This window comes from Gouania willdenowi, chromosome 6 (assembly GCF_900634775.1).
Source record: "Gouania willdenowi chromosome 6, fGouWil2.1, whole genome shotgun sequence".
NCBI classification, from domain to species: Eukaryota; Metazoa; Chordata; class Actinopteri; order Blenniiformes; family Gobiesocidae; genus Gouania; species Gouania willdenowi.
In genome coordinates this window covers 71,050,581-71,062,332 of record NC_041049.1, presented here as the reverse complement: position 1 = coordinate 71,062,332, position 11,752 = coordinate 71,050,581, and positions in this window count along the sequence as shown.

Sequence of the window (11,752 nt, the reverse complement as noted above, 5' to 3'; positions counted from 1 at the left end):
TTTTTTTCTAAAAACTTAACTCCTTTACTCTGTGATAGACACAACTTTCAAAAAAGATATGTCCACTCTTTGAACGCGAATGACCTCATCTGATGGTAGCTTCAATAAAATCTGATACATGTTCTTCTCCACATTAGCTATTTTTTTATTTTGAAGGTCACCAGAATAAGATTGAAATCAAACAAATGAAGTGTGATTAAAATAATGAAAATCTCACATTTCTATCACTTAATGATTGTTGTGGCAATTTGGATGAATGTGGCGGAGTCAAGCATTAGGGTTGTTGGTCAGATGCGGACATAGGGTTTATTTGGTCAAAGGGTTTTTGGGGAGAGACCGGGTTATGTACAGTATGTTGCTGATCGGAGGTTTTTCCCTAGTTTTACACTGTCCTCCCCAATAGGGAACTCAGTTTAGAACCTGCCTTTTCCCCTTTCTTCTCCTTTGGTTGTCGTCCCACTTTTCATCTAAATACGATGCGCTGCCCTTGTGACGACCCACAGTTCTTCCGCTCCTGTACTCACATGTTATATGTGTTATATGTGATTGTCTTTTCATGTTTCTTTGTTGGGATGAAACTGAAACTGAATTACCTCTTGGGGATAAATGAAGTTTTCTGAATCTGAATCTGCAGCAGAGCCAGAGGCAGAAGCCATTAGCAGAGTTTGAGATTCTTCCCAAGGGGGGGCAAAAGAAAAAATGAAACTAATTATATAGACCATCTCGAGATTCGCGCCATCCACAATGTGTGTAACATATACAATAATGCAAAAATAATTAGTAGCATAATTGATAATGTTGACTACAAAAATTTGCCTTGGTGCGTCATTTAATGTTGTGAATTCATGATAAAAACTTTCTGCTTCATTTTTGCTGCAGTACCATACTTGAACTGCTGGGTGCAGTTTCGCTTCACCGTTTACATTGTGAAGAAGAAGAACCAACATAAAGTCTCAAAATTTTGGGACCATTTCACTGAAAACTACACACTATACTATACTATACTATACTATACTATACTATACTATACTATACTATACTATACTATACTACACACCTGAGGTAGAACAACAAATGAATTCATATATATTTTGTACTGTCACTGTGTTTGATAAATGCTAAATGGTGAATGCTATCACTGTACGATGGTACCTGACCTACTTCTGACCAGGAGAGAATTCTGTAATTTCATATCACTGGTTTTTCACAGTCATAAAAGGCCAGAACTGCATCAGCAGCTGCATTTAAAGGAACTGTCCTATGACATCACTGTTCTGTTTTTTAATTTAATCTTGATGATTAATCAATACCTATTAAACGCACAAAAACAGCAGAAGATAGCAGAAGTGTCCTTAGTAATATGTACGCTGTTGTAAATTTAAATTTGAGGTATGAGTTAGGAAACAAAATGTTGTTCTATAATAACAATAAAGTACAGTGAAAACATAGGGAGGATGCTATACACCCTCACTAATAAATAGTTCATATTTTTGCATTTAAGGGAATAACTGTATGTGTGAATGAGTGAGACTTAATGTTAAATAAGTTTAAAATGTAACCTCTTTGATGGAAGTTTGATCTGGTCAATTAAATTATCTACATTTAGTTAAGCACATATTATTGTATATTGTAGAAAATGGATCAAGTGTTCACAAAAAGCCAGGTGGCAACTAGAAGACAAAGCCTGCAACTCTTTATTTTTGTTCTTTTGTATTGATGTCTTTCACAGAATGAAGACATGGTAAATGGAGATTTCATATCAAATCCTATGAATTGGAATTTTAGCATACAAAGTCATTTAAAAGACAACAGCATAGTCAATTCCTCGTTTAGAGCTCATTTGAATAGAAATCAAAGCAAGACATTTTGATATAGCCCAAGGAATATTGCCAAATGTGACTATCCGCTTATGGAGATCAACTTACAAAACCATAACAGCTACAAGTTGTTGATCAGATCTTCAAGAAAAATGCAAACCAGATACACCTCTGAAGGTCTCTAGTTTCCTTCCCAAAAATGTGATGCTACTTCAGTGAATGGCAGGAGATTGTGATAGCACCCCTACAGCAGACAGCATATATATATATATCATATCTACTGGAGTCCTAACGCAGTCAGGGTTTGACAGGCCTGGTGCAGAACCTCAAATTAACTTAATTGGTGTTCAGATGTCATCCTCCACAAAGCAACCGTGCTTGTTGTAACCTCTGACTGTTACGTCTCTTGATGTTTTGCTTTTGAAAACATTGCAGTATTTCCTTGAGCCAGAGGGGACTGAAGGTTTTAATGAGGGACTTGGCATGGCCAAAACAGCAGGTTTACAATTAGCAGCAGAACCATTTACTAAGTTTACTTTCCATGAAGATTTGTTTTTTTATTGGATACATTTACTGTTTTGTGTTTTCTGTCTGACTTCAATGCCACAAAAGACAAAGTGAGTCATACTCAAGTGTGTGCCAAGAAGCTGAACCGGCTGACCTCATGTATTAATACATGAATGGGTATATGGATGAATAAACATACACACAATAACTATTTACATAATATAATTTCCAAATAGATGGTTTTTTGGAAGCTTTTATGTTGGTTTTATGATCAGCTGCATCAGCATCAGGTCAATGCAGCAAAAATAAATTACATTTGGATGAAAATTAATCATATTAACCCCTCTGGAGTCCAGGGTATAACTGGTGGTTTTTCACTACTTTTGATTTTATCTTTGTATATCACCATAAAAACTGTTCAGCTTGCCTTGTTTGGTATTATATTTTTCAGCATAACTTCAGCTTTATGAATTTATAGTTATTTATTTATAGTTTATATTATTTTGACAACTATCTATAAAGCCAGGAATCTCTGTCTGTCTGTCTGTCTGTCTGTCTGTCTGTCTGTCTGTGTGTGTGTCTGTTCCTCAAATATCTCTGCGGATCTGGATCAGACTGCCATGAGACTTTCAACATGGCTGCTGCTTAGTTCAAGGGTGTGCAACGTCGGATTTGTTTGTACTGCAATGATACCGTTAATAAATTATTTCAATCCATCTATAAAGCAAAGGATATTTTTTTTTTTCACTCTTTTTGGAATGTAATTGCTCCCACCTGGGACTGATGACATCATCACTGTGGAGGTAGGACTGATGAGCCTTTGATCACCTTTGCCTGATTGTCGAATGTCTGCAAACTACATGGTGTCTGATTAATGAATTTAACAGCCATTCATAAACATACGTCTTGCATCCAACACTGCACTGTTAAAGTATTTCACACATACATATTTTTGTTTTAAACATACATGGTCATAGCAGTAGTCGATTAGTCAATTGAAACAAGCACTGTATAAACACAATGGACTTAAAATCACATAAAAACACCTAATTGGAATTTTTTTTACTGTGAAAACCACAAATATGTTTAAATAAATTATTTGATGAATGGGAATGAAAATAGAAAATGTAATTATCAATAACATATGTACACGCTTACAGAAAAACAAATTATATGCAACAATTTAGCAAATGTTCACAGTTTCTTCACTGATGGTGTACAAAATATATATATTTTTTTTTTGCATGGTACAGTAAATGTCATTTTTCCTTATGTGTTACTAAAACCAGAATTTAGCAAATGTAAATAAAGTTGGACAAAGCTGGAGAGAAAATCCAACTTAATTTAAAAGTCACCTGAAAAGAAAAAGCCTCTAAATCTCCACACACACAAAAAAGGCTTTAAAAAATGGTCCTCATTCTGAGTTAAAGTCTAAACTGTTTCAAAGCACAAAGGCGACATCTAGTGGATAACTGGGGTATTTTCAAACATGTAACGTTTAGTGCAGTCAGGATAAATCAGAATCCGAAAGTGTTAGTAATAAGGAGAGCATTGTGGGTAAGCTGATGAATCTCATCTTTATGGTCGTTAACATTCTGAACATTTAACAAAACAATGCAACTCTACTGAAACATAAGATTATATAAATCATGAAGACTCAGACACTTTGTGTGTATAGACACTTTTTTTTGTTAAAAATAAATACATTCAATTTAATTAAATACTGTTAATTGGCTCTCCTTTTCCATGCTGCTGTGTCATATTTACTGTACATATTTTATTTTGTCTTGCCTTAACTCTTTCCGTTCTGAAATATAAGAATTAAATTTGCATTAGGAATTAAGTGTTTACAAGGTCAGTTTAAAGAGGACTTTTTTTCTGAATTAAAGAGGAATTAAATTTCCCATATAAACCATCCATGAAAAAGCTACTTAACCTCACACTTTTCTATAACAACACATACTTCCTACGTGCACTGCACTAGTAATATGATAATAGTAGTAATAGTATAATCACACAAGATAAGCAGGTCCCCACAGTAAAGCCTATCCAAGCCCACAATATTAGCAAACCCCCCGTTCAACAGGAGCCGTTCCTTACTAATAAGCATGTATTAAACTTATTAAAGTTGTGTTTTATTTAACTTAATTTTTACCATACACTTTTGATGTTAGATTACCCCAATTTCAAATTAGTTCTCTGAAAAGATTTTAGGTGACGAGCTTCAGTGGTAAATTCTGGAGATTCCTTTTCTTTCTGTTCCCTCCTCCTTCCTGTCTTTAAAGGTCATTTTGGATTTGATCAGATCTGACAACTTTTTAATTGCACCACTTGGAGTCTATAAACACTCAGCAGGCCACCATCCCAAGTGACAAAAACATTGTAAATATCTAAATTACCTTCTAATATTTGTAATAAAAAGAATTACAGCTTCTACATTTTGCTGTGGGATCATTAATGTTGTGTTTTGCTATCAGAACACTTGTCATACAGAAAGTAAAAGTCTTTTTCACAGTAATGAATTTGTTCAGATTAGCCTGTCGGGCACAATGTAAGCGACTGGAGAGATTAAAAAGGAGGTATCACAGTGCATTATTGATTTGCACGGGTCACATGTACGACATGTTAGTCCTATCGGGACTAAAGGAAAAAATATTAAGGATGCACACAGTCAATTGTTTTTTACATTTACATTTGTTTCCTTTATCACACTGACCCTACATTGAAAGACAAATGTTGAGCACAACACATTTAACATCATCTAAAGTACAGTAGTAAAGCGAGGATCAAGGTGTTTATGACCTCATGTTAGATAGTGGGATATAGAGTGTAAAGCTACCATGATAACCTATGTTTAATAACATACAAGGAAAAAAGACATGAAAAGTAACCTTTTTACATTGTCCACTGTTTTTTTTTTTTTTTTAAGGCTGAGAACCAATTATATTCCCCTCAAGATGATTTTGTCCAAAACACCACAGAGATAAATTATCAGAGCAAATAGTGTCTCTGGATGACATTACTCTGTCACCCAGCACCACAATAACAAACTTAGGCGTTATCTTTGACACTGATTTATCCTTTAATTTTCATATTAACAAATCACAAGGACAGCCTTCTTCCACACAGTAAGCTGTGTGTATTCCAGGTGTACATTCTGCTGTTGAAAATGATTATAAAAATAAACGTGGAAAAACAAATTCACAGCATTTTTCTCATCTACACAATGCTAAACATATCAGGCTAATGAGCTGCTGTTAGCAGTGACTCAGCAGTAGCGACAGACTTCTTATTTACAACAACATACCGTGCAATAATTTTGCTGACCTGTCCGTGGATAACAGTCTTAGTCTGTTAAAATCCAGCCGCAGCGTTAGCTTAGCTTCACTGATGCATCTTTTGGAGACAAAAATAATGCGCGTATTTCCACTTTAAGAAGCTCGTCCTGCTCTCGAATTGACTCGCCATGATTGGCGCACGTGATGTAAACAGAAACACGCTGAGAATGCTTCTTCTTCTACTGTTTTACCATGGTTGGCACGGCATCCCGCAAATATATGTAGCGCCACTGTAAACAGGAAGTACACTGCAGATAGCAAAGTAACGGACAAAGGCACCATATTGTAACGGTAACGGCATTATTTCTTTAGAAATATATTACGTTACAGTACTTGTTACTGTCAAAAGTGACGTTGGGGCGGTAACACATTACAAGTAACGCGTTACCGCCCAACACTGCGTATATTAGCATTAACCTAACCACTTGGAAAAAAGCCCTGAACCTAAAAATAAGAACTGAAAACTAAGATTATGTAGTAGAACACCAACATTATATTCAAACACAAGCCACTATCTACACATAGCTCTAATGGGCTGCAATAGGTGAAGTCCAGTCTGACAAAGTTGTGCCAGGTTGTAGTCAACCCCCCACTTCTGTCCCCATTACACTGCTCACACTGTTTACACACCATTTACACTGATGTCCACCCCATATTCATTCTCATTCCACTGTATGCTCGTACCATGTTTTTCTGCAGTCAGTGCCTTCTCCTCGCCCTTCTCTCTCGGCTCTGTTTCAGGTGTCGGTGTAGTCTGGGACACTCTGATGTTCTATCTCTCTATCCTGTTCTGTTGGTTCTTCTGTCCACTTTTTTTTTCTGCTTGCTCTCAGAAGAGAAGGACGACGCTATTTCTCCCTCTCCCTCATTTCCCTGCTTGCAGCTCTTTTGTCTTGTTTTCTCTTGTTCAAATCTAACAGGAGCCTCTATCAGCATCCTGATCCTGAATCTAATCATGGAATTGATTATCTCGTCTTTCTTTTCTTTTGATCAAATCTCTCAACTAGAAGGACGGGCAATGGGAGAGTTCGCAAGTCCTGAGGACATGGAAGACGTCAACCACCTGATTGGATTCCACCATGGAATTTTAAGAGGAGGATAGTTTGTCTCACAGGAAATGGCCACACTATTGGATTACTTATTGAACTGACCAGGAACAGAACAGTAGGGCTGGCAGCCATGTTATGGCTAGCCCGTCTCAAAACACCTTCTCTATTCACATTCGGCCCCCCTGAATGAACAGCCTGTGGTCTGTTTTCTTCTCTCCAAACTCTCCAAGGACGGAATGTTGATAAGACGCTCTGACCTTTCCCTCCCTTTTCATGTACACCTGGACCAGGCTCTGCCAACGAACTCTCGAGGTCATCTCTATGTGAGAGTCAGCAGCAGAGTCTGAGTAAACAGGCTTATCTCAACGAACACTTTCACCTCTCCTACATCACTACATATGTTGTTGGCAGCTGTTGGCAGTATGAAGCGCGCCATAAGGGCAGCGCCACACTGTGGCTGACCTGCGAACTACCCATCCAAAAGACCCATCCCCTGTGCTAACATGCTGTTGTATTGAATTGTATGTTGTTTGTTGTGTTTTCGTTGCAATGTTTTGCTGAAGAGTTTTTTCATGATCCCAAACTCCGCCCCTCTCAACAAGGGCCTAGTTTGGTTTTTGCCTTTTTAACCTCTTCTTCCTCCCCATTGTTTCATATTTCTTATCCATGAAACAGAGCGCTGCTCTTGCTGGCTGCTCCTCAGTACTCCCGTACCTGTCCCCCATGTGATATGTTAATGTCCTTCATGTTTCTTGGTCGGGATGTAACTGAAACTGAATTTCCGCTCAGGGATTAATAAAGTATAATCAATCATTCAATCAATCAATAACCCCAACCAGTTGACGCAGATGGCTGCCACCTCTGAACCTGGTTCTAGCGGAGATTTCTTGTTAAAAGGGAGTTGTTTCTTCCCACTGTCGCTAAATGCTTGTTCAAGTGGATCTTGTTGGTTATATAATTTAAAGTTTTTTATAATTTTATATTTTGATAGTGCTTTGAGATGACTTTGTTGTAATTTGTGCTATACAAATAAAGTTGAATTGAATTGAAAGATGGGTGGTACCATTTGTCAAATCAAAGCAGTAGATAAAACTAGTTATGTCCAACTACAGAAAGTGTACATAAAGCACTAAATATGACAATGTAAATAATAGTAAGATTAACATTATAGCGAGAAGCAGAACCTGACTGAGAAACCAGACTTCAGGGTGGGTGGCAGTCCTTTGGAGTTACAATAGAACAGGATAGAGAGATTACATCTGTCAGAATATCCCAGAGTGGTTGAACCGTGAACCACAAATCAAGAAGTGTCAGCTCCAAAAGCCACGGGTACGTGAAGGAAACGACAAGAGAAGAAAGAGTGATAGAGAGACACACACAGAGAGAGAGAGAGAGATGCTTGGGGCATCCAATATTAGTCAAGTAATAAAAATGAACTACATCCTATTATGAACATTGGGGTTGGATGGAACGAGAAGCTAAAGAACAGCCATTGTTTGAGTTTTAAAATGTATCTACATCCCAGGTTTGATCCATTTTGAAAGGATATGTTTAGGGGTATTTTTCTGATATTAAGTTTCTGATTGGGATGTATATGATCAAATGATCAACAATGGCTATACATTAGAGCAAGAGTGTAGATCACATGATAAGTAGCTTTTCAAATATTTCTATTGAAGTCAATTGATCATTGTATTAAAACCAAGTAATTTGCATCCAAAAACCATATTTCTCAGTGTATTCTTTGTGTGGTGTATTTTTTTCGCACTTAACAATCATAAAATTAATGCAATATTATGGCTGTTAGCCACACAGATATAAAGGTTACCAACTGATAATGTCTTCTGAACAGAAATTTTGGAATCAAAATCCGAGAAGGAAAATAAAATACACCAGACATGGGCTGCACGTGGCCCCCAACATAAATCTACAAAGGGACAAAAGTCACTCCCAAAACACACAAAATGACTACAAAAAGGACCCAAAAAACCAGAACAATATACAAAATAATAACCGAAATACACAAAAATAACTCCAAAAACAGCAAAATTACATAAAAATATACAAAATGGCTCCAAAAAAACGTGCAAGATTACAGAATAATACACAAAACGACAACATAAATATCAGGAAAAATACAAAGTGACTCCAGAAATACACAAAAGAACAGAAATATAGACCAAATCCTTTGTTCTTTCGTGTACTAATGCTTAGATTGGTCAATATTCTATAAGCTGTCCTCGGATCAGACCTTGTTACAATGATTACAAAGACTGAAACAAAGAATACAGTGCCTCAGATGGAAAAAGCTCGACTTTACAACCTCCTAAATTTGACTGTCGATGCTCAGGGTCCATTTTAACCCCTAGGTTTGTGATAGACTGCTTGTTATACTGGGCCAAGGAACCCAGATCTATAGGAGGGGTCCCAGTGGTACCACCAAAGACCATCACATCCATCTTTTTATCATTAAAATGTAAAAAGTTAAGAGCCACCCATGTTTTAATATCAAATAACACGTGAACAGATTATTCACTGTTTTTTAAGAGAGAGATAAATCTGACTGTCGTCCGCATAACAGTGGAAAGAAATGCCATGTTTCCTGATTATTGAACCAAGCGGTAGCAAATAAAGAGAAAAAAGGAGAGGGCCTAGAACTGAGCCCTGTGGGACTCCACATGAGAGAGGAGCAGAGGATGATAAAAAGTCACCAAGGCTGACACAAAAAGTCCAAGTACGACCTGAACCAATCCAGTGCTACGCCCCTGATGCTCACCCATTGCTCCAAACGAGAGATCAAGATCTCATGATCCACAGTGTCAAATGCAGCAGTTAAATCTAAAAGAACAAGGACAAAACAGTCACCAGAGTCTGCAGCTAAAAAGATATCATTAGAAACTCTTAAAAGAGCTGATTCGGTGCTGTACAGGGTTTTAAAACTGGATCGGAAAACCTCTAAAATATTATGTTCTTCTGAAAATGTCATTAATTGACTATGAACTATCTTTTCCAGGGATTTTGAAAGAAAAGGCAGCTTGGTGATTGGCCTGAAGTTAGCAAGAACTGCAGGATCTAGACCAGGTTTTTTATCAGAGGTTGTACTACTGCATGTTTAAACAGTTCAGGGACAACACCTGAGGATAGACTGCTATTAATGATTGCAATAACAGATGGTCCTACAGTGGGGAAAACCTCTTTAAATAGTCCAAATAGAACAGATTTCATTTAACCAAACTAATTGCTGCGCCTCAACAGAACTATATACACACTGTACATTTCTCTTCTCACTGCCACTTAACATTGCAGCGACACTTCATGCACACAACTCTCAAACAGCTACCTCTATAATTATCATGTAATTATCTTTTCATGCTGCTCTTTTTATCTGCTGCTAAAAAAAATGCAACATCAGCTTTGAAATTGCTCTTCTGTGTGTTTTTTTGTTTTTGTTTTTTTGAAGGACAAAGATATAAAATAGATCTTTAGTCTTGAAGGATTTCTTCAACGTTTGATTCTGATCCAAACAAGAGTCGTTTTAAGAAAAGAAGCATCTGAGCTGAAGCAAGTCATGAGGAAATGATACTGTGCTCTCTGTGTTGACCCAAATAAAGCTCCTGTAACTACATCTGATTAGGAATCAAGTATAGGTATGGTTGCAAACCAGTAAGAAATGTTGAGATAATAATGCAGACTAAATAAGAGAGGTCTGAGGAATGAAATGGAAAGCTGATGTGTTTTAGGAGAGAGATGAATTCATTGTGAATCTTAATACAAGAAGCAGCAGCAGTTTAAAAACCTTTTAGATATCCCCAGTGTTGGGAGTCTCGCATTACAAAAGTAACGAGTTACAGTAATATGTTCCTTTTTTCAGTAACGCAGTAATAAAACACATTACTGAAACAAAATCAGCAATATATTACTTGTTAAAATCTCAGTAATGTTACTGTACATGGAGACTTTAAGGAATTCCAGGCTTTATGGCTCTAAGGAATATTTTATATCTTATTTCAATTAGAATAAACATGTATTTACAGTTAGATTTTACATTTCCAGTCATTTGTTTTATGATGACTGATTAAATGTTGTATTCCTAGAGGATGTTTTCGATAGCCTGTTTAGGCATTAATTGTTTTGCAAATGAACATTTTAAAGCATTGGTTATATATTTATTTTGTTAAATAAGAATATGTTAAGGTGCTGATGACTGTTTCAAAGGTAAATAAAATATTGTAAAGGTGAATGTTTTGTGGTGTCACATTTGTAGAAATTAATCTTCAACTGTATCAATTTAATAAGATTAGTATTTTAAAATGACCTTACATAACATAAATGTGCAATTAGCTAAAAGTAAGCTGAAGTAGTGTAACTCCGTTACATTTTGAAGATGGTAATATTGTAATACAAATATGTTACGTTTTTATGCCTGTAACTAGTAATATAAAATGTATTAACAATTTTAGGAGTAACTTGCCCAACTGCCTGTGCTGCCCCCTTGTGTGAAAAGTGTGTAAAAAAACTACACTCGCCTGCTTTTTTTTAAATTTAATTTAATTGATTTTTTTTTATTATATGTAAATGTATTCTGTTATGACTGTTGTGTTTATTATTATTCTTTGTGACATTAATACTGAAATTTATGGAATCTGTTTAAGCTCTTGTACAAACATTGTCTTTATTAAATAAATTAAATATCTACAACAAGTTGTACTGTCCTTTACTTAGTAACATGCTTTGTTATGTAAACGACAAGAAATACACAACAATGGAATTAAAAACACACAACGCGACAGAAGAGTACATAAAAGAGCATCAAAACACATAAACGACATTAAAAACACACACACAATATCACCAAAGAATACACAAAAAGACAACATGAATACACAGATTAACTTTAAAAAGAAATAAAATGACAACAAAAGACATGCAAATTAAGAAAAAATATACACAACGACAACAAAAAGACACAAAAAAAAATGACCTTGGAGATAGTGTCTTCAGCAATTATTCTAAATGCTAATATGAACATTGATCATGGTGT